Raw genomic sequence first — 25,361 nt, 5'->3', positions numbered from 1 at the left:
TTCCACAGAATTATATTTGGAATCTGATCCAAAGCATGCATTTTGTGTCCATATAGGCTATAAGATACACTTTTGTGAGCCTAAAATGCACAATAATAGCCAGATCAGGATGAAATTTAGTTCAGGTCGGATTAAATTACGCCTGGCCATGAGTGCCTGTAGTCTTTTCTGACAGTCAGTGTAAAAAAGGAGCAACTAGACTTTTTGACAATCGCTATCGCATAATTTGGGACTTGTCTACTATGTAAGGGATAATGTCCGCCGAGGTGTCCCGTTATTCACAATTAATGGACGAGGCGGAGGCAAAGTACTCCCGACGCGCAGCACCCGAGTTTGTAGGCTAACTAGTAAACAGCATATCACTAACATGCATCAATCGGGAATTAGCTAAATGGAGGAAGTGGGTGCTTATTGATCTGGATCAAAGAGACAATAGCTTACAAAGTGGTGTTTTTACAACTTCAGTGTAGAGGATTGTGATTCATTGCAACTTCAGCAATGTAAGCAAGGGCGTAGGTTTGGTCTGAGCTTTGGTATACTGTCCAACTTGATCTAACTATACTGTGTAGCCTACATAATCTGATTTTAATATGTAGACTACAGATATGTAGGCTATATTTGGTCTGTTATGAAATCATGTATTGACCCATTTAAGCACAGCTCAGTTTTAAGAAACGTGTATGCATGCTTAGCATTTTGTGAAAAGAAATCATTAAGGCTACATTCACAAACTCTTAACCGTGAACTGCCTGTATATTCTCTGATTCTAATAATTACAGATATCTAGGCAATGTTTTAAGAAATGCTTAAAGCCAAAAGACCATGTTGAATTTTGCTACAATTTATTTCAAAACCGGATTACTCTGGAACAGCTAATACACGGGCATTACACCTTTGTGTTCGGTAAGGTCTGCTGTTTATTCTGATATATGGTTTGTCATGTGTTGCGTGAAGAGTGTGTTGGCCTACAATATTCCACCGAGACAAATGGATGTGGAGATGGGCGCAGAGAATAATTATTAAATCTCTTGAAGTTATTTTTCTCGCGAACTGTTTATCACAGAAAATAGTGGCTAGCTAGCACCGTTTAAAAGCTGAGAAAAGGCTCTATCGTGTGACATGTGTGATGAGTAGCCTACTTCTCGAGGAGTTCAACAGAGAAGAATGGGTGAATTTGGACGCACTTCATGGTTGTAGTGAAGTAAAGCTGAAGCACTGCATGCTGCGCAGGAGACTGCGGCTCACTGGTAGTTATTATAGGTAACTTCAAATCAGCGCGATTTACCCTTATAGGCTACTGCACATTACAAGATTTGTAAGAGATGATCCGCAGCACTGAAGTGAGACATTATTTAACTCTTTGTGTAGTGCATGTGAGCGCTTTTTTACCCATTTCAACCTGAATATTGGTGGGGACATTTCAGTCGTAATGTCACATTGGTGTGGACACGTCCTTCGGTCCCCACGCAAATCTACGCCCCTGAATGTAAGGTACCTTCCTTACCTTCGAAAAATAGCTCTGTACCGCTGAAGTCCAGTCTACAGTCTGCCTCAATGGAAATCCTAAACTTTCTCTGTGTTCAGTCTTCGATCCTGATTGGCTGCATTCGTGCTAACTAACAAATCAGACAGTGTAGTGTGCGGGACAATGGTCTCGACCACAGAATAGCAAATGCAGAGGGTGATAATTGGTCGGCCCCTACTACTGACTCTATACACGATGTGATTGGCCTTATCGAAGCTTAATTTTTCCAGCTCGCAAGCCAACAGACAGTTGCTAGACTACCCGGGCTGCAAATTAAATTTGCTACAGCTAGGGTGTGTCTAGATTTCTATGCTAGTTGTTAAGTGTCTGAGTACTGTTTTTCGTTGCAGCATTGCTGTCATGTTAGTAGCGAGAATGGCTAGGCTGCTACAATGCTACAGGCTGTTCTCATTAAACTTTCGTACGAAAAGCTACTAAAAGTAGTGCACTACATTCCGTATGATTTCCACGTAATTATGAGCCAGGACGCCTGGCCACGATCACAGTGACTGATGTAGCCAGGACCACGACTATGTGCACTGCAGGCTGCTGTGAGTTAAAAAATAAATACAAATAAAAAAGGAGCAAAATGTCTTTGGACTGGAATAAATGTATTATTTGAAAGTAGTATCTAGGCTCGCAAGTGCGTTGTTTGGATGTAATGCAAAATATCGTTGGTAAAGGAAGAACATGTTGGCTTTCTCCTGTAGCCACGCACTGGGGTAAGCGAAGTTTTGGCAGCACAGACTCACGGGCCAAGGATGTTTGGATGATTATCATGGATTATCATTATCATGATAATCATTGATGATTATCAACAATAAAGACTCCATGCAGTTTGCATAAAATATTTCCGCGGAATTTGCAACAAACAAGCCAACAAACACGGGTAAGTGGTTATTCAAAATGTGGTTCAAATTATTCAAAATTACTAAACATTATGTGCAATAAACTGACACTTCGAATAGCCCCGGCTGCTTTGCTCTACTTTGATCTGTAAAATGTCACATGCAGCCATGCATGCCTAAATTCTGCTTAGCCTAGGCCTACTGCACGTTAATTATAGGCGGTTCTTCACAATGCAAGTAGAACGCTCCATTGACTTGAATCAGAGCCATATAAAAGTACCTTTATATGGCTCTGACTTGAATGGGATTTCCCAAAGTTCTAGGTCATTATTTTCGTCTAATGACCGCTGTCAGTGGCAACGGATTTTCATTCAAAAGTGAAGGCAAACGGTTGTGTTTGATTCAAGTTCAGCGTGTGTTGCGAACTATTTGTTAATAAAATGATAATATACATTATCCCTTTTAATGTGCATTAGGCGTGGTTCGGCCTGTCGGAATGACCGGCGTTCTATACATTAGGCCTATATCCCTTACATAATTAATGTGCATTAGGCAATAGGCGCGATTTTCATTCAAAAGTGAAGGCAGACGGTTGATCAGCTGTGTTTGATTCAAGTTCTGCGTGTGTTGCGAACTATTTGTTTCTCAGCAAAAGCCACAACGCAACGGTAACATATAAATGTAAAGAGATATATCGTGGAGTTTATTTCCTCGTTTTGGCAAGTAGCCGTAGGCCCTATAAGCGTTGAAAAATAAATAGGCCGGCGAACCGGACCGCGTTCTATTACATTATCCCTTACATAATTAATGTGCAGTATAGGCAGTATGGGCGCGTCGGGGTCCGGTTCGCCCTGTCTGGCCTATTACAATGTAATATTTAGTATTCATTATTTACTGCTTAGCTGGGATGATGATAATCCTGCTTTTAAAGCATACCCCCGGGCATGTATAATTGGGCCATGGCATTTCTACAGGAATGGCATGTCTAAATGGGCACTCGTTCATAACTATAGTTAGCAGCCTATATCTTCCTTGCACTGTTTGTGTTTATTGTTGTTGTTGTTGTTTATGTTTGATTATTTGCTAGACCTATTGCTAGGCCTATTATTCTGTTCAAATGATTTAACCTAGGCCTATTATTAGTGGTAGGGTTGTTATTATTAAGATTGTTGTTATTTGCAAAACCCATCATTTTTTACTAGATGATGTTTCGTCAAAAAGTCAGAAGGTGGAGCCGATGAGTTTAATTCGGGACTACGCTTCCGAGTGAAAATGCAACATTAGGCCTACTTCTTTCTTTCGCTTGCCTCATCATTGAAAAGTAAGTAAACCATTCCGGCATTTAAACTAAATAAATAAGTAAATACTTTTTATGAAATCTCTGTTGTCTGAGCAGTTTTGATGTTTGAAGTTAGCATGAATTATTTCTCTCATTTTGTGAGTTAGCACGCTTTTTAGCACTGTCATATTAGGCCATAAAGCAGTCAGTGTGTTAACGTTAACATTGCTATGTCTAGCAATGCATTGTTCCTGACATCAGCTTCCTATTTTTATTACATAGGTACTTACGTACTTTTACGGTAGGCCTATATTGATAGCACATCTAACGATCTGTCTATGTGAAATAGACACATAGAACACATCATAGCATAAATAAGATGATATAAGATAACGTAGCCTATAATGTACCTAATGTAGCCTATACAATTATCTTGTAAAATTAATAAAAGTGAATCATTGAAGTCTTTCAGATAAACAGAGGTGTTATAGTTTTTTTCTGAATGCTTAAACACAACTGTGATTCTTATAGCACAATTTCTAAAACTATTAATACTTATAGCAAAACCACTCACTGAGTTCGCAAAACTAAAAGCACAAACACTGCTTTGCACTCAGTTTGCAATTTTGCACAACTGTAGGCACAATTCACTGCACAGCACTCTTTTTGCGGAACTGTAAACACAACTCACTGTTTTACACTCAATTTCCAAATGATCAACACACTCCTGGCAAATCATACACATGTATGGCTATTATTTACACTATTTTGCCAACTCTCTGGCACACTTTCTCATGTGAAAACTGTTTGAGATAATTAGTTCACTTTGCAATCAGCCTAAGCACTATAAATAAGCCAAAGGTAATGTACAATGGGTACAATGAAGGGAGCAGGAAGAGTTAGAAGAGAAAGAAATAGCCCTTTTTCAGACAAAACAACAGTCTACATGTGGGGATATTGTCATGTCAGGCCTGGATACATCATTCCAGAATATATTTTTGCATGTGCATCACATTGCATGTGATGTAGACGGAATTTTGAGAGAGACGACCCAATGTAGACTGATTTGTTTTGTCTCAGTGAAATTGCTATTTTGTGTTTTGACTTGGGAAAAACACACTTTTGTTTGTTCTGATGTGTGTAAATAAACACCAATACTTGAAGTTTGGATCCCTGTATGTTTACAGAACTATGACAAAAGTATGACCTCAAACTGACGTAGTCTACCTTTTATTCAGACCATCAGTGTGTAGTTGGCACATTGTGTGCTTATTATTGTGATGGCTTGTGTTTACTGTTTGATACGAAAACACCATTTTTATGAAGGTGTGAAGAGTTAAGCAAGGTGTGTTAGCTTTTGCAAGAGAAGAGTTTTGCAAAAAAAAGCCATAGTTACAAAAAATGTGCTTACAGTTTTTTCTGATTGCTTAAGCACATTTTTTGTAACTATGGCTTTTTTTTGCAAAACTCTACACACAAATAGCTATTTCTTTCTCTTCTTACCCTTCCTTTTCCCCCTCCTCGTCCTCCTCTTGCTCCTCCTTGTCCTCTTCCTTTAACTTCACCTCCTTGACCTTGTCATCCTCTCCTACCCATTGTACATTACCTGTGGCTTATTTATAGTGCTTAGGCTGATTGCAAAGTGAACTAATTATCTAAAACAGTTTTCACATGAGAAAGTGTGCCAGAGAGTTGGCAAAATAGTGAAAATAATAGCCATACATGTGTATAGATTTGCTAGGAGTGTGTTGATCATTTGGAAATTGAGTGTAAAGCATGAGTTGTGTTTACAGTTTCGCAAAAAGAGTGCTGTGCAGTGAATTGTGCCTACAGTTGTGCAAAGTGTGTGTTACAAAATTGCAAACTGAGTGCAAAGCAGTGTTTGTGCTTTTAGTTTTGCGAACTCAGTGAGTGGTTTTGCTATAAGAATCAATAGTTTTAGAAATTGTGCTATAACACGTCCCACCTTCCTACTGACTTTGACATATCATAAGGCCATATATTTTCTGAAAGCCCAAAATCACATTATAAGCTATTGTTTCTTTGAGTCTGGGTAACTAATGGGACAAAACATGCTGTTATAGGCTACTACCCTTTTTCTGAAATAACAAGGAATACAACCGCATTTCTGTGTCCAAAATATTGCATTTCTGCAGTGTGCGATGCAGTAGTACGTAGTGCAATGCAGCTTTTAATGTCCAAAGTACAGTATTTTCCTGAATATGAACAACAGATATTCCTACAAAACTACAGTGTGGAGACCTGAAGTTGTGGAGTTATATTTTATAGTATTGTAGTATTTGAATATTTACCCAGAACAGTTTTACCCTTGTCTCACCAATATACATATCTGTGAAATGCAGTAGTGATAAAAGTAAAGGTGTCCTGATATTTTATTTAGGGATGGTCTTGCAATGTTCTCTAAACATATCTTAAATTTCTCCCATCTACTTATGTTTTCACAGATCCTTGCTCCTGATATCCTGATGTATGGGTTGCATTATATATATATGGATTTTTTCATTATATGACTCAAACAGAACACCTACACAAAGGAGATCAGCCACTATGTAAACAAGGCCTTGTTTGTCCACTTCCTGAAGGGGCTGAAGCATACTGGCCTGGACACCTCAGTCCTTGCTTCCATTTACAGCTGTGTTGTGGAGCGCATTCTCACATCCTATGGTCTACTGCAGCGGGTGGCTATATCGGTACAGAGGACAATTGGCAGCAATCTACTAATTATCAATGACCGTTACATTAGTAGGAATATATGAGGCTTTCTACAGGTATTTTGCTAAACATAGAGGTTGCTATGGTAGTGGTTGCTAGGTTATTGCTAGGGTAATTGAGAAGGTTGCTATGGTGTTGTTACATGATATATGGTGGTTGCTATGCAGGTTTCTAGGGTAATCATGTTGGTTGCTATGGTGGTTTCTAGGTTGGCATTGTAGTGGTGGTTGCTAGGTTGTTGATAGGGTAATTGAGAAGGTTGCTAGGGTAGATATGGTGGTTGCTGTGGTAACTTAAGTGGATGCTATGCTGGTTGCTAGGGTAATTGAGATGGTTGCTAGGGTAGTCATGTTGGTTGACTATCAAAGTGGTTGCTAGGTTGTTGATAGGGTAACCGAGAAGGTTGTTAGGGTGTGGCTAGGGTAGATATGGTGGTTGCTATGCTAAATAAAGTGGTTACTATGCTGGTTGCTAGGGTAATTGATATGGTTGCTAAGGTAGTCATGTTGGTTGACAATATCAAAGTGGTTGCTAGATTATTGCTAGGGTAATTGAGATGGTTTCTAGGGTCGATATGGTGGTTGCTATTATAAACATAGTGGTTGCTATGGTAGTGGTGGCTAGGTTGTTACTACGGTAACTGAGAAGTTTGCTATGGTGTTGCTAGGGTAGATATAGTGGTGGTTATGCTAAAGAAAGCAGTTGCTATGCTGGTTGCAAGGTTAATCATGTTGGTTGCAATGGTGGTTGCTAGGCTGACATTATGGTGATAGTTGTGAGGTTGTTGGTAGGGTAATTAAGATGGTTGCTAGGTTGTTGCTATGGTACTTATGTTGGTTGCTGCTAAACATAGCGGTTGCTATGGTGGTGGTTGCTAGGTTGTTGCTAGGGTAACTTAGAAGTTTGCTATGGTGTTGATTGGGTAGATATGACAGGGATTATGCTAAATTAAGCAGTTGCTATACTGGTTGCTAGGGTAATGATGTTGGTTGATAATATACAATGGTTGCTAGGTTGTTGCTAGGATAATTGAGATGGTTACTAGGGTCGATATGGTGGTAGCTATGCTAAACATAGCGGTTGCTATAGTAGTGGTTGCTAGGTTGTTACTAGGGTAACTGAGAAGGTTGCCATGGTGTTGCTAGGGTAGATATGGTGGAGGTTATGCAAAGCAGTTGTTATAATGGTTGCTATATATTTTCTGAAAGACCATCGCCTCTTGTAGGTCAAATAATATGAATTAAGACATGTCCCACCTTCCTACTTACTTTGGTATATCATAAAGTGTACATAGGCCCATATTGTAGATCGAGAAACCAATATAACTATAGCCTGTAGATGTCAATTAATATCAATTAAGACATGTCCCACATTCCGACTTACTTTGGTGCATCATATATGCTTAAGCAATACTGCCATTTTTGCTCTTATACTATAAAAATCCATAATCACATTAAAAACGCTTACTAATTACAATTGTTTTTGAGAGTGAATTTCTGTAAATCTTGCTTGAAATTGTACCCGTATGTTAATTGACTATCATACTATTTTATTGTCATCCTTCTTTGGGACTTGAGTACTTCATTATCCCCTTCATGTATCAATGTACAATGTACATTAAAGCATCTTTGATTGGAAAGGAGTCTCACTGATTTTTTTCCATGTTAATAATTACTTGAAAATATACAATTGTCTTTCACCTGTACTGGTTCTATATGTTCTGACCACTGACTGACTGCACTTTTATTATAATCAGCAAGGACAAGACTTAAATTAACCTCAGATAAGTCTGTTTTCATCCCATGCATTATATGTGCTAATGTTGTGAAGTAATTGGTGTGACCCTACAAAGGCCTGTCTGACATATGACCTATTAACCTACGCTTATATGGGATTGAAGTGAAATTACCTCACACATTCAGAAACCTCAAAGTGAAATGACCTCACACATCCAGGAAGCTACAGCAACACACACTCAGCTACAGGTCTCAAATACGGCAAACCAATTGATTTCTATCCCCTTTATCAATTTGTGCCACATATTATTAGTTGAAATTTACTGGTGTAAGCTTATCTGACATTTGCAATTCATTGACATACATATTGGGTTTGCATTTTTAACTAGAATATATTATAGACTGATTCAATTTGACATGTAACATCCTTGGATGACACAAAATATATGTGTGAAATGGAATCAACCCCCACACATTCACAGACTCTGTAGCACCTTTTTTTTAATATATTTGGCTCCGCCTCCTGGCAACACACAAGCAGCTAGAGGTCTCAAATTTCACAAACTATTTTGTTTTTACCCCCTTATCAATATATGTGCCACATGTTGGTATTAGTTGGTAATAACTGGTGTAACCCTATCAAGGCCTGTCTAAACTATGCAAATCAAGGACATCTGAACCTAGGGTTAGCATTTGTATCTTGCATACCTCCTAGACTGATTACATTTTGCAATTGACATCCGTATATGACACAAAATTTAAGTGTGTAGTAAAATCGCATCTCACATATTCACAGACTCTATAGCGCCCCCTAGAAATCCAATATTTCCTATATTTGGCTCCGCCTCCTGGCAACACACACAAGCCATTAGATGTCCCAAATTTGACAAACTAGTTTGTTATCATCCCATGTATCAAAATATGTGCCACATGTTGGTACTATCTTGAATTAACTGGTGTAATCCTATCAAGGCCTGTCTGACCTATGCAAATTATGGCCATCTAAACCTAGGGTTAGCATTTCTAACTTGCATACCTCATAAACAGACTAAATTTGGCATGTGACATCTATCTATGACATAAAATATACGAGATAAGTAAAATCACACCTCACACATTCACAGACTCTATAGCGCCCCCTAGAAATCTACATTTTCCAATCTTTGGCTCCGCCTCCTGACAACATACAAGCAGTTGGAGGTCTCAAATTTGAGAAACAAGTTTGTTATCATTCCCTGTATCAAAATATGTGTCACATGTTGACATTTCATAAAATAATGGGTGTGACACTTACCTAGGCCTGTCTGGCCATATGGGTGTCTCAAATGTAGTTTCTGGGTATGTCCGGTGCATCAAACTTGCCATGGCAGGTACGATCAGTGAAATTTGGTTTATTTCAGCACAGCGCACCTCTGTGTATCATAATCAATCAAAATATGGATGTTTTAATGGTTTGTGTTTGATTTAAGAACTTTTGTTGGTCATATCTGTCAAAAATATGCTCTCTGAACAGCCATTTCTGAAGATTTCTTGTGCATCAAACTTACCATGGCAGGTAAGGTCAATGAAATTGGGTTTATTTCAGCACAGCACACCTCTGTGTATCATAATCAATCAAAATATGGATATTTTAAGGGTTTGTGTATGATTTAAGAACTTTTGTTGGTCAACATCTGTCAAAAATATGCTCTCTGAACAGCCATTTCTGAAGATTTCTTGTGCATCAAACTTGCCATGGCAGGTAAGGTCAGTAAAATTGGGTTTATTTCAGCACAGCACACCTCTGTGTATCATAATCAATCAAAATATGGATATTTTAAGGGTTTGTGTATGATTTAAGAACTTTTGTTGGTCAACATCTGTCAAAAATATGCTCTCTGAACCGCCATTTCTGAAGATCTCTTGTGCATCAAACTTGCCATGGCAGGTAAGGTCAGTAAACTTTGGTTTATTTCAGCACAGCACACCTCTGTGTATCACAATCAATAAAAATATGGATGTTTTAACAGTTTGTGCATGGTTTAAGAACTTTTGTTTAACAACATATATCAAAAATATGCTCTCTAAACAGCAGTTTCTAAAGATGAATCAGTGAAATTCAGTTTATTTCAGCACAACACGCATCTGTGTATCAAGATCAATCAAAATATGTGTGTTTGTGATTGCTTTAAACAGGTTGTCCAATACACATAAAACATACAGCAAAGGTATGCAAATACAAAGCATCAATACAGGCATTAAATAATAATTAGATTAGATTCAACTTTATTGTCATTGTGCAGAGTATAGTACAAACAGGGTTCCCACTCTAAGTCAAATGTAAAATTCTATGACTTTTCCCTGACAAAAAAACTGAATTTCCATGACTTACTATATAATAACCGAGTAGTACAATATACCAAATGATTTCAGAGCACCCATATAGCAGTCAAGAGAATCTTTTACTTTTTTAGAGCGGGAGATGAATAAATAAGCATTGAATAAACAGTTGGGATACTCAAGCAAGCTGTAAAGCTAATAACCAGATATACTGTACACTAATTCTGTGTGGAAATATGTTTGTATTAATGTATTTTGGCTAGTAGATTTTAAACTACTACAACAAAATTCCCTGATATTCTATGACTTTGCCCCTAAAATGATAAAATTCCCTGACTTCCCATGTCTGGAATAGACTTGGAATAGAACTCTAAAATTCCATGATATTCCAGAAATTCCATGACCCGTAGGAACCCTGTACAAAGCAAAAGTGCAATGTGATATACAAAGTAGACAGATGGTGATTAGCCAGGACAGGAAATGTAGTGCAGTGTAGACAATAATATGCAGTTGGTTTACAGAAGGTGGTTTAGAGTAATATAAATTAGATATAAATATGTGCAGTGTATTAGCAGTTACCTTATAAGAGCAGAATAAATATGGTTATGTAATATGAACAATGTGTGAACAACATGTACGGATATGTGCAATGTAGTAACATTAACAATATTTTAGTAGTAAGAATAATATAGATATGCAGTGTATTAAGAACATATGAGAAAAACAGAATAAATATGGATATTCAGTATGAACAGTAACATTATAAAAGTAGTAAGAATAAGTGTATGTGCAGGATGGATATAAAGAGCAGTAGAATATGCCTTTGTATAACTGTAATTACAGTATGTGCATTTGTAAATAAATAAAAACACTATGGGTGGGATAGGGTATTGGGGGCTTAGTTTACTGGGGGCTTAGTTGATTGGTTGTCACCGAGATGCAGAGCTAGAGTCCAGTAGGGTGACAGCCGCAGGAAAGGAACTTCCTCTGAACCTGCTGGTTCGGGTGCAGAGAGACCTGTAATAATAATAAGACAATAATTTTCAAGACCATATAGAAAATGCTGTTGCAGTAGTCCAGTCTCAAGGTGATGAGGGCATGGATGAGAATGATGCATTGTTGAGCCGTCTGGTCACAGTAACACAAGACCCATCCTGTCAGGGCCTGGCTAAGCCAAAAGTCCTGTCACCGGAATGATGTAGAGGACTCTGAGACAGTCATGTGCCGCCTTTGACCAGTGGTCACAATACAGAGGACCCCTGGCCAGTCAATGAGCAGTGCTTGACAAACATCATGTGTAGAAGACCCTTTTTGCAAAACGATGTAGACACCCATCTATTCTCAGGAGCAGTCCTTCTATAGCTGGCGGGAACAGCTGGAAAAAAATTCCCGGGCTTTGCCTGGCTCCTTCCTGGCCTGTGCCTTGCTCTTTCCTGGCATGTCTGGTCTCACTGTGTCTTTCTGCTTTGGTGATGAGCCTGACAACAGCTGACAACCTGGAAATTAGAAATAAAAGTGTACATAGAAAGACATGTTAATGATGACTGATGACTAAAGTTCACCTATACAACCCAGGCCTATGCCTTTAAAATAGTGTGCCAAAGTATTTCAGGAGGTGAAAGACGGCCTAATTAATGTTAATGGTTTGGTTTAGGTGGTTGAATCAGCTGTCCCTTAATAGTGTAGGCCAAAATGTATGAGCTGAACCATTTGTTTCTCGCTCTACAATATGGGCCTATGATATGCCAGAGTAAGTAGGAAAGTGGGACATGTCTTAATTGATGTTATTTGACATGAGGTGGGACGTGTCTTAATGTATATTAATTGGCATCTAGAGGCTATAGGCTTTTAGAAAATATATGGTTTAGGTGGTCAAATCAGCTGTCCCTTAATAGTATAGGCCAAAATGTATCAGTTGTACAGTCGGTTTCTCGATCTACAATGTGGGCCTATGTACGCCATATGATATGTCAAAGTCAGCAGGAAGGTGGGACGTGTCTTAATGTATATTAATTGGCATCTAGAGGCTATAGGCTTTTAGAAAATATATGGTTTAGGTGGTCAATTCAGCTGTCCCTTAATAGTATAGGCCAACATGTATCAGTTGTACAGTCGGTTTCTCGATCTACAATGTGGGCCTATGTACGCCATATGATATGTCAAAGTCAGCAGGAAGGTGGGACGTGTCTTAATGTATATTATTTGGCATCTAGAGGCTATAGGCTTTTAGAAAATATATGGTTTAGGTGGTCAATTCAGCTGTCCCTTAATAGTATAGGCCAACATGTACCAGTTGTACCGTCGGTTTCTCGATCTACAATATGGGCCTATGTACGCCTTATGATATGTCAAAGTCAGCAGGAAGGTGGGACATCTCTTAATGTATATTAATTGACATCTAGAGGCTATAGGCTGTCAGAAAATATATGGTTTAGGTGGTCAAATCAGCTGTCCCTTTATAGTATAGGCCAACATGTACCAGTTGTACAGTCGGTTTCTCAATCTACAATATGGGCCTATGTACGCCATATGATATGTCAAAGTCAGCAGGAAGGTGGGACATCTCATAACATATATTAATTGACATCTAGAGGCTATAGGCTGTCAGAAAATATATGGTTTAGGTGGTCAAATCAGCTGTCCCTTTATAGTATAGGCCAACATGTACCAGTTGTACAGTCGGTTTCTCAATCTACAATATGGGCCTATGTACGCCATATGATATGTCAAAGTCAGCAGGAAGGTGGGACATGTCTTAATGTATATTAATTGGCATCTAGAGGCTATAGGCTTTTAGAAAATATATGGTTTAGGTGGTCAATTCAGCTGTCCCTTAATAGTATAGGCCAACATGTATGAGTTGTACAATCTACAATTTACAATACTAGTGCAGTGCCCGATAAAACATGCCATTCCTGAAGAAAACCCGTAGCTCAATTACATGCCCACAGGCATGCCTGCTTTAAAAATAGGATGATAGGGAAACATCATTCCAGCTAAGCATTCAATAATGAATACTGAATATTATAATGTATTAGCCTATAATTAATGTGGCCTCTAATACATGTGTAGCCTAATAAATGTAGGCATGGCTGCATGTGACATTTCTACAAATCAGAATGACATAAGCCTAACAACTGTTTTGAGTTAAGTGTGTATAACTTACTGAATAACTTCCTAATGATATTCGAAGCGTCAGTTTATTGAACATACTTTCATTTTGAGTGGTCACTACATAGCCTACCCGTTTTTGATGGCGTGATAAGTGACGTCGCTCAGTCTGCAACTTGTTGAATAATGTTAGCTATGTGGCATTAGCCTATCGCTCGTTTCAATTTGGGACCTTGCAGTCGGAATTGTCGTTTGTTTAGTCAAAGTCTCAAGTCCAAAGTAGCCTGGGCTATTTTAAGCGTCAGTTTATTGCACATATTTTTATTTTGAGTGGTCACTACATCTCCGGGTTTGTTGGCGTGTTGTTGCAAAATCCGCGTAATCATTTTATGCAAGCAAACTGCATACAGGGAGTCTTTATTGGTGAGGTCAGGCATGATAATAATCTGTCATCTTAAACCACAAGCGGTTTCCGAGTAGCCTTATCCGTTTTTTAAATTGCGACTCACTATCATCAAAGTGAGACCTAGCTGCTGTCAGTACACGATCCATGGGGTGGAGCTCCCCTAAAACTGGCCCCCTTGGAAACATTGCAGTGCAGCGATAAACGTTTTGAAATATGCATTCAAAAATCTTCAAAATCTTTGTGCCATGCGCGAGCCACATATGAAATCTTAGGTCAGTCTGACAAACGGCAAGCGAGATATGCGTGCCACAGACACACACACAGACGCTTCTTGCTTTATAGATAGACTAGTGCAGTGCCCATTCAAACATGCTATTCCTGTAGCCCAATTACATGCCTGCAGGTAGGCTTGTTTTAAAAATAGGATGATAGGGAAATAATTCCAGGTAAGCATTCAATAATGAATAGGCCTACAGATAATATAATAATATAATAAATGTGAAGTGAGCAGAATTTAAGCATGGCTGCATGTGACATTTTTTACAAATCAAAATGACATAATCCTAACAGCTGTTTTGAGTCAAGTCTATATGCTTAGCCTATTGAATAACTTGATGATAGAGAAAACAAACCATTTTGTGGAATGATGCATCATATGGAATTTGCAATGGTGTGACTCAAAAACAGTCTCTGGTGGCCTATAAGTGACATCACACTCTTTCTGCCACTCGTTGCTTGTCGCTGGTTATGCTTTGCATGTGTGGCATTCTGAGACGTTCTTTAATTCGGGACAATTATCGCTCGTTTCAATTTAGGACCTTGCAGTTGGAATTGTCGTTTGCTTATTCAAAGTCTAAAGACAGTCCAAAGTAGCCTGGGCTATTCATATAGGCCTAAGTGACATCACACTCTGCCTGCCACTCGTTGCTTGTTGCTGGTTATGCTTTGCATGTGTGGCATTCTGAGACGTTCTTTAATTCGGGACCATTATCGCTCGTTTCAATTTTCAGTTGGAATAGTTGTTTGCTTATTCTAAAGTCTAAAGACAGTCCAAAGTAGCCTGGGCTATTCAAAGTGTCCGCTTATTGCACATTATTTTTTTACGTCATTTTGAAGAGCCACTGCATAGCCTACCTGTGTGTGTTGGCGTGTTGTTGCAAAATCTGTGGAGTTATCTTGCACTCGCTTAAGTTTTTACCCGTGTAACCTACACTGATCCAGTTCTGCCAAAGCCCTGCTTCTATCCTCACTGGTAGCTTACAGTACAGTGCTGTGTGGGAGGGGGAGTGGCTAGCAGCAAAAGCCAATGTGCGTCTTTTACCAATATATTTAACGATATCTTTTGCATTTCTTATTCAAACAACGAAAAATTTGGCACTGCACTTACTCATGCCCGTAGCAAGACACCTGCCAAGTTTGAAATCAGTCTGACAAACGGTCAGTGAGATATGCGTGCCACAGACACAGACACTTCTTGCTTTATAGATAGATGGGCCTATATTTAGCACAGCAACAACCATATCTACCATCGCAGTAAAAGTAATGTAAAAGTGACGTAAAATACCTGCCAATTGTACTCTGTATCCACCGCTGCAGTAGATCATGATGTGAGGATGTGCTTCATAACACAAAGCAAGGACTGAGGTGTCAAGGCCAGCATGCTTCAGCCTCTTCAGGAAGTAAACAAATGAGTGCCAAACAAGGACAAACAAGGCCTTGTTTACATGCTGGCTGTCTTTGTCTACTGGCTGGCTGTCTAGTTTGACACCACTCTCCTTTCTGTGAGTGTTCTGTTGGAGTCATATAATCAAATGCAACCCATACATCCGGATATCAGAAGCAAGGATCTGTGAAAACATAAGTAGAGGGGAGAAAAAAAAGACATAAAGATATGTCGAGAAAACATTGCAGGACCATCTCTAAACAACACATCAGGACACCTTTCTTTCCTATTTCATTTTATCACTACTGCAATTCATAGACATATATTGTATATAGGTGAGACAAGGGTAAAACTGATGTGGGTATTTATTCAAATACTAGAATAGCAGGCTACTAAAATATAATTACACTTCAAGTGTCAAAACTGTAGTTTTGGAGGAGTATTTGTAGTTCTTATGCAGGAAAATACTGTATAGGCTACTTTGGACATTAAAAGCTGCATTGCACTACGTAGAACACTGCAGAAATGCACTATTTTGGATATAGAAATGTTGTTGTACTGCTTTGTTTTTCAGAAAAACGGTAGTAGCCTATAACAGTATTTGTCACATGAATTACCCAGACCCAAAGAAACAAATAGCTTATTACGTGAAACAAACTGACCTGCTGACCTGAAGAAACAAACGATGTTGGCGTTTTTTTTTTTTTTGGTGTGCTGTAATTCCACGAAATGGATGATATCTATTTAAAACACAGTTACATCTTCTCTAGCTAAGTTATTATTAGCATAAATTAGCAACAATTCTTTAACTCACCGTCTTCAGGCTATGTTGTATCACGTTAACTACTTTGGCAAACTACATTGACCTATCAAATTAGACGACCGCTGCTTTCATCTGCATTTATATTATTGCCTGCTTTTAATGCTAATCAGATTTTTAAATGCCCAGGTTACTGCACCTACCTTTCAGGAGGCTGAAGCTCTCCGATGTCTAAACGCAGGCGCACTGATAACAACGAAGTGAGTTCTACACTGCTATATTGCGCATGTGCATTGATCGCTCGTCTGCCAGATTTTAGTGGATATCGTACGGATTTTTTGGTCATACTTTTAGTACGATATCCTACGAACTGTTTCATGAGGATACGTTGAATGCTATTATAAGGCAGCTGAGGCTAACATCAAAAAAGGGACTTTTTTGGTTTTGTTTTTCCCCCTATGGACAACACTCAAAAACATCCAACATCAAATCCCTGGTTGAAAAATGCCGGAATTCTCCTTTAAGTAACATCACACTCTCTGGCATTGTGTTAATTGTGTTTGGGGCCTTTTTACCATCTCCCTTCATTTGTCCAGATGATTACTGCTTGAACTGCCAGTGTGTGTGTGTGTGTATGTGTGTGTGTGTTAGGGTGTCTGACACCCCCTTATCAATCTGTCAAAGAGATAATTGTGTGAGTTCCCTTATCAACAGTTTCACCCCCAGCATGTTTCAGACATGACCGGCTGATGACTAAAATAACAAAGTAACGGACTCTAACATGAGTTTGTGTGTGTGTGTGTGTGTGTGTGTGTGTGTGCGTGCACCTAAAAGTGTTTGACTGACCAGCCTTACACACCTGAAAGTATGGTGTTATGTATGTCTCTGCGTGTGTGTGTGCATGTGTGTGTGTGTGTGTGTGTGTGTGACTGGGGTTGGCTGGCGAGTAGAGGGGTAAATAGCCAGACAATTGCCTTCAGGACATGCCTCTGGCCAGTGATAATCAAAGTTCCTTATCTAGGCGGTGGCCAACTCATTCCCAGTGCTCCTCCCGAGCGTTGGCACGACTCACACACCATTTCTCAAGGAGAACCTTGGAGAAGGTTTATCTGACGTTAATGTCTCTTCATAGGAGAACGAGTTGTGGGAATGCAGAGGACACAATTTCTATTAGATGCAGAGAGAAACGACCTGAAATCAGACCTGTGTGAGGGGAAAAATATAACACTCTTCAAAAGGAAATTATGATTGTGTTATTGCCTTGGCATACCAGAAACCTGGCGACACAGGGTTGAACAGTTTCAGCAAAAAAAGGAATCCACCTCTAGTAGTGGTAAAGATGTGATTCACCAAGCCTTTTCATATTCCACTCCAGTTCTGAACAGTGAAACTCAAGAAACAGCTGTTAGCTTTATAAATGTACTGTATGCCCTGTGTTATATCATACATGTGTCATATTTCGTTTTAGTCACTATTTTTATTTTTGTTGACAGATGGAGACTTTCTGAAGAGATAAGCAAATCACCGTAACAATTAGCAATCAGCAAAAGTAATCAAGCTGAACATATTGAAATCTGCAGGGGTTTTTTTCCACAAAGCTCTGCTGTGTTACAATGAAAACGTTCAAGCATTGACACATGAGAAGGTACATGAGTGAGAGTTTGATGGAAAAGAGAAGATCAACGATAGCCATTTCAAATTGACGGACATTTTTCTTTTCTGGAACAAAGACAAACATTATAGGCTTGGTGGTCTGTCTGTTGTTTCGAGGATTACGCTAAAGCCATGTGACGGGCTACCTGGCCATCAGGCCAGAGCTATTTATAAAATGCAAGCAGCCGGCTTTGGTCTGCCCTGTCAGAGGCCCTCTTGGGACACCTCTGAAGAGATGGAGAATGAAAGGATTTGGGGAGTTATCTATGATGTGTTGTTGGACTTCTTTTCTTTGGAATAGGGGAATGAGAAAGATACATGAAGGATGGGGAATTAGTTCTGGATTTTCTTTTTCTTGTTTGACCAGACAGTAGGGGACAATAGGTGGAGAGATACAACAGTCCTTTAAAGATATTTTTGTGTATGTCGGAGGTTGGATACGTACAATTTAGTCACACTATGTAATTATTTTGTAAGGGCTCAGATATTTGCAGTTTGAGCGCTATCTGTCAGTGACATCGAAATAACTGTCTGAATCTTATGAATGTCATGATGCCAGTGATCTGAGTTCTAAATTCTAAACTTCACACATGGCACTTGTATTGTGTTTCAACTGATTTCATATTGTTGGTTAGAACAATGCATTAGCTTGTAGTAAATTGTAGCATACAATGTGAAATAATAGAGAGGAAGGGACAATATCCATTTCTTTATCTCAGAATTTAAAAGAGTTATTTGCAAGCATCTCATGACTCCTACTCTCCACCTTGTTGGACATGATGTGATGGACATGGTATGAATATTTCTCAAACTTCTATGACCCTGTCAAAGTTGTGGCCAAGCAATTACACTCAAAGACTGAAAATGAGATGGAGTCTTTCCTCTCCTGGCTACGAGTGCAGAGATGATGAACTTTTTTTTTCCTTTCAGTTATTGTATAGGCCTAATTCTGTTTATCCTTTCCAGCATTCATATGATAATGACAGTCCCTGTGTACCTCTCTCATAGTGAGCTGTGAGATTGAATATCAGCTGACTGCAGTGAAATTTTAAGTCATCACAGGGATCCTAGCCAGCCTCTCCAGACATTGATGTCTAAAAAGAAAGGACATAAAAGGTGAGACAATACATCATATATATATATAGCTGGAGAACATTCCAGCAACCACACACATACATGCACACCTTCTGGGTTAGACTGAACAAAAACAAAAAAAGTGTGTTTGTTCCCTGTTTAGTGAAAGATAGCCAGGATCATGACAGGCAAAGATGGTTTCAATGGCAGCCTTGGCTAATCCATTTGAAGAGGGCCACACAGGGGTTGACGCTACTTAACCTGTCATATGCATTTCATGAATATCATTCGGACAACAAGAGGCTTCTGAAAAAAAAAATGCTGATGCGTGTTGACTGCTTGTAAGCTTGTCAAACATCCACCCAAACAAATCTCCCTGAGGGCACAACAGTAAGCCTGTACCATATGCAAAGTTTGATACTAACTCTGCAGTAAGGGAGGGATTTGGGCTGCACTGAGCCCAAGGCGGTGCTTATATGTATTCAGATGAAAACACTGGAAGACCCATGAAATCCCAATGTCAGCTTGCCACTCAAAAACCTCATTAGCCCATGCAGTTAGCTCATGAGGGGTTTTGCATCTGTGACATGCCCATCCATCCATCCATCTATCCATTTGTATTTGGAATTTGCTCAAGACACGATATGTGGGCCATAGCATTTGCCAAGCTTTTCAGTTCTCAAATGACATTCATGTGTTAACAGCTTAGTATGCTGATTGCTTTGGCTTGTGGGCCTTCAGAATGGAGTCCACTTTCCGTTTTAATTAGCTTGTTTTGGGTGCACTTTTGTATAATGTGGGTGAGTTGCTGGGTCGATGTGTTCTTATTTCAGAACTGGTCTCTGAACACATTCCCCATACACACACTTTTAGGGCTGTTCTGAAGAGCAGTTTTGATAGATGCTAATCTCAACAGGTATACTGATTTTAAATTTGAATCCCCCCAAAAGTACAATTTTACAATCAAAGATGGGCACAGATGCAATATTATACCAGATAGCCTATGGTTGATAAAGAATCTTTGGTTATATACAAATCATAGTAGGGACCCATACATGTGTACGTTTCCGTCTAGGTCTATGCAGAGCCAATGACCTATGAGACCTGTCACAGGTGTCTCTCTGTCATCCACTCCTTAATGTTCTTGTAGCAGACAAACATGTCCAAGGCACAGTTTCAGGTACACATCACCCCCCCCCCCCCCCTCTCCCACCAACCCTAAGTACCTTGCAGCTCCAGCCCTCCTCCTCTGTCCTCTCCGTGAAGTGGCATGAAGTGGGTACCCTGAAGACCAGGGAACTATGCCACTCCTCGTAAGGACCAGGGAACTATGCCACTCCTCGTAAGGACCAGGGAACTATGCCACTCCTCGTAAGGACCAGGGAACTATGCCACTCCTCGTAAGGACCAGGGAACTATGCCACTCCTCGTAAAGGACCAGGGAACCACTCCTCATAAGTGGGTATGAGAGGCTGGGACTGTCCTGTCTTGCCCCGCAGCACCTGGTCCCCTCCTTCACGGTGTGGTCTATGTCACTGGGGTTGACCCTTGGCTCTTTGAGTTTAAATGTCACCAAAATGCAGCCTGGCATCATGTGTCTGTGCAAGAGCCCCAGCTGCGTTTACTTGGAGAAACATGGATGTTTTTTTTTTTGGTCTAGTTTCTGTTGCAGTGAATATGAACAAGTTCCTCGACACAAACTTAAATCCTGGATGGCTTCGGGAAGCCCAGCAAACAGTTTGCATGCTTTGCGTGCATAACATGATCTTAACAATGGATTGGAGGGGGGCTCTCTGTCTGCTCATCCAAGGCAAGATTGCGACAGCCGATGCTTTTCATCGTGAGTGTCACTCACTTCCACAGCTCCTCGGGACTTTTTCAAACGTAGACTGTCAAGTGGAATGTATTATGGCAAATCATCAGAGCTTTTTTAAGAGTCGGCATTGGATTTTATTCAAACATTAGTGTGGGCCGTCGTCGTACATGCATCAGAGGTGTTTCAGCTTCCCGTAATGTGGCATAAAATAATATGTGTCTGTGATAATGGAAAAGATGTGAGTGATGGGGAGTGGCAGTCAGCTGTGACAGAGATTGCACTGAGAGGCTTTAAATTAGGACGACAAATGAAATCCTTGGTGTTGATTGTCACAAGAAAAATACCAATGAAATGGAAATGCCATGGTAAACAGGTAGACACACACAGACACACACGCACACACACACACACACACACACACATACACACAAACACACCTCATGCAATATGAATTTCCATTTGTTTAGCTCAGTGCCTTCTGGCTCCCATGGGTTAGTTCCAGCTGCTGGTTTATTAATGACTTCAGGAACTTTCCTCTTCTTTCCCACTACCTTCAACGCTCCCTGATATCCCCATCTGCCTATCCAAAGCACCTCCTCTGTATAGGGATCAATTTTTGTTTAACGGAACCGAAAATTGACCCTCAATTTCGTCAGGCTGCTCAGTCCTCGGTGTGAATGATCATTTCTTGTTAGGCGTCATGGCAGTTTAGAATACCCACCCCCACCATTGCCACACACACGCACAAGCACCCTGCGTTGCAAAGCAGGGGATGGACTATTGGTTTTCTTTTAATCTTGCTGACAAGGGACAATATTTATGTATTGTTTTTCAATATCTATTTCTCGTGTCCATGTGCAGAAACAGATCAGCATGTGGATTAAATGCATGGGCTAATGGTGTGTCTCTCTAGCCGTTTAGAGGGCAAACGTGGCAGTCACACTCACTTCTCAGATTGGTGCTTGTGGAGAGTGTGTATGTGTGTCCGTGTGTTTGTGTGGCTATCAGAGGTCAGTGGAGATCACCAGAATATGCTGAGGCATAGTGAAGGAACTACCATTCAGGGCATCTAATTAATTCCAGGATAAAGAATGCTAAATACACGTATGGGTTAAGCCTTCAGGAAACAGGCTTTGTGCAGAAGTAAAGTCCCCTTACAAAAAAAGAACCGCAGTTACGGGACATAAAACTGCAGTTGTACTGAAGTACAACACAGTGCAGTCATATTTCCATGTACACAATATTGCATTTCTGCAGTAAAAGGCATTTAAGTGCAGTACTATACTGCAATGCATTTTTTTCATGACCAAAATATAGCATTCCCTACATATCAATGGCAAATAATTCTTCCATAACTGCACCTTGGATACTTGAAGTAGCACAGTTATTTTTTGTAAGGGTCGCCTGCTTATTAGGCTGTGAGTATCTGTGCCCACTGAAGTGTATAGTACTATAGTATACACAGACAGAGGATAGGGCCAACTCAATTTCGATCCAAGCAATCACGAATGGAATTGAAACTGGACTCATAAGTTTAAAAAGCTGTCGGTGATGGATGGAGTTGAAATGGAATTACTCCCAACCTTGCTGAACTTAGAAGGACATCCAAGCTCACACTCATGCCCAGAATGTTGACGTTTTGCAAATTAATATCATATTCTGTTACCCTGAGTGGTCATGGCTCAGAATAAATTGGGTGGTGTGGCACGTGTTGCTCTGAAGGTGGATAACGTGTCCCTGGGTGGAGCAATTTCAGCATGGCATGCCTCTCTCAAATTCATCTGTTTCATCATGTTAAGGCCTTTAAAATATCTGGCACCTATTGAATCAGAACACGTTTTCTCACTTTTGCTCTCGTTCCCTGTGGACTTCCCCAGTGTCCTACCAAATATATTATCTCTCTCTCTCTCTCTCTCTATCTATTTTTCTCCCTCTACACACACACACACAGGCACGCACAAACGCGTGCACATACTCACACAAACACCAAGGTTCTGACCCTGGCTCACAAGCCTGACAGCGTTACTAAACAGCCTGGCCGACGTGTTCGGCATGGGGATTGGCCACAGTTCATCTGTCCAGAGGGAGGTCCTTTTCTGGCTGGTTGGTGGGGGGTCAGTGAAGGCCTGGTGTGAAGCGTTGAAGTTTGTGTATGTGTGTTGTGTTTGAGTGAGTGAGTGAGTGTGTGTGTGTAATCGTACCTTGTGAGGAACATCACAGTTTATGTGTACTTTCATGGTGTCCTTGATGACTTTATTTTTCTCTGTGTGAATCATTCTCATTTTTACTGCAGATGACTACATAACACGGCCTTTACACTGTCAGTCTGTTGCCTTTCAGATGGCAAACCAATCATAGACTCCTGGCAGAGGAGCTTCAACAGCTACCAAACGCCTGAACATGCCACAGAGTGAAGTGTGGTTCTTTATTTTTATTTTTTAAATAGATAACGTCTAAATGTTAAACAAATGTTGAAATGATTTAGCCCAGCAGCATTATTACAAACAACTCAAGATTCAGTGGCATCGAAAAGCTTGTGGGGGCTACTGCAAGTGCATACTACTATCGATTTTTCTGTCTCACATGGGTACATGTTTGTTATTAAAACTGATTTGATATCTTTACCTTGCATACCATGCCTAGACTAAAAAAAGCTGCACAGAGAGCCCATTTTCTCCTGAGCGTGATGCAGGTTGTATTGAGCATGCTGAGAGTCTGTGGGAGATGGTTGGTAAGAGGAGTAACCTTTACCTACTTGACAGCCATTCAATATACTACACTTCATGAACTTCTGAAAGAACGTCGCTGGCACAAGTGGCCCAAGTCCTTGTCAAGGGCAGCACAGAATAGTCTGTGAGCTGGAGGAATCTGCCTGGTGGAGAGGCTGTAGCATGATTTATCCTGTGCTGTTGAAATGTCACATGCGACTCCTGGCGTATTCAATGTGCCGTGGAGTTTACAGTCTAGATGTTACCTTGTTGTTGTTGTTCTCCATGTTGTTGCTGCTGATGTTCCCAACTGTTATCTGTATAATGTTATTCTCTGACTTCCGTGGTTAATGGCATGTCAATGCCATGGTCATTCCAAACCCAACACCAAGGCTGGGTCATGTGAGCAAACAAACCGATGAGTTAATCAGAAAGTGTATGAATGACTTAGTCACTGCTGCAAATACAAATAGAGCTCTTAAATAAATAAAAAACAAACAAATGGCACTTGGTATTTTAAAGTCATTTTATTGTGATCTCTTCTTGGTTCTCATCATTGAAATTGCATTCACATTTTGTAACTTGTATCCTATCAAATCCCTGAATGCTGAATGCCATTTGAGAGACAGCAATGAATAAAATATAGATGAACTGCCTAAACATATCCAGCAAAAACAATACATACATAAACAAATGGGTGATCCTCTGCTTCGACAACAATACAAACTGCATTTACTTGACTCAACATCCTGGTGTGGAAGGTAGACATTACCAAACATGAGGCACCTCTTCACTCTGCATGCAGAATTGCCACCTGGCTTCTCCCATGTGGCCCTGGGTTGTTGTGCTTCCCAGAAGCCTGTGGGGAGCTGGCCCTCAGAGGCACATTGTGAGCCCAGCACAGAGAGCTATGGAGAATGCCGTGGCAACCAGGCCACTGCTGCAATACTACCCCAGAAACATGCAAACAAACCTTTCACTTCTACCAACATAATTCTTCATGGGACCACTTTGCTTTACTACGCTCATATGTTGGAGCCTTAGGCACAAGACCTGAAGTGCATGCACATCCATTATGCATCATCCGTACAAAAAGAAGACTTGTTTTCTCAGATTTGGGACTGTAGCTACTTCCTCCGGTGCGTTCTGTGTGGTTTAGAACACTGGATCAGCTGTTAAGCTTATAGCATATCAGCATTATTTAAAGAGGACAGTGCAATTAGCTTTCATGTGTATATCCCACTGTGGTTTGTAGGTTTAAAAGTGTGCATTATGAGTGTGTGAGTGTGTTTGTGCGCGTGTGTGTGTGTAAGAGAGAAGGATTTCCTGTCTTTCTCCTTCATGTATTTGAATAATTAACCAAGCCTCCCTGGACCCTCCTCAGGTGCCTGAGGACGGTTGGCGTCAGCTGCAGTTTCTATCGTCCCGGCCCTAACAGCGCTGACATGCAGCCAGTGCAATTTTACACCCTCTGACTCCACTCATAAGAACATTTCCCCACAGTCTTCACTGCTTCATAGTTGGGCCTCAAATGATCCTCAATGTTCCCTTTCTTTACACCTTCTCCTTTCTCTTCTATTCTTCACTGTGCCGTGCTGTACATTCAAGCATTTATGCAGTAAAACATTCTCATATACTGTGTCTATCATGAGAGGTCATGACGAGGATATGTCCTTCTGAAGCAGTGTGTCAGATATCTATGATAACAATCCAATATTAAATCTGGAATA

At 40.2% G+C, this 25,361-nt stretch overlaps 1 long non-coding RNA gene across 2 annotated transcripts; it reads left to right on the top strand.

Moving 5' to 3' along the window:
• Positions 1 to 1,931: 1,931 nt before the first annotated feature.
• LOC143101341 (uncharacterized) lies at positions 1,932 to 8,024 on the top strand. 2 transcript variants are annotated; one of them, XR_012982276.1, is made up of 3 exons: positions 1,932 to 2,414; positions 3,576 to 3,694; positions 6,118 to 8,024. It is a non-coding gene; the product is annotated as an uncharacterized LOC143101341 (long non-coding RNA). The 2 variants fall into 2 exon arrangements; XR_012982275.1 differs by having other exon boundaries at positions 1,932 to 3,694.
• The last annotated feature ends 17,337 nt before the right edge of the window (positions 8,025 to 25,361 follow it).

The sequence above is a fragment of the Alosa pseudoharengus genome, unplaced genomic scaffold (genome assembly GCF_046254945.1).
Source record: "Alosa pseudoharengus isolate Yale_2024_CS ecotype anadromous, Long Island Sound unplaced genomic scaffold, YU_APseudo_1.1 YU_APseudo_1.1_scf_32, whole genome shotgun sequence".
NCBI lineage: Eukaryota > Metazoa > Chordata > Actinopteri > Clupeiformes > Clupeidae > Alosa > Alosa pseudoharengus.
Note: the sequence above shows the minus strand (reverse complement) of the source record. Positions and strands in the feature narration are given on the sequence as shown.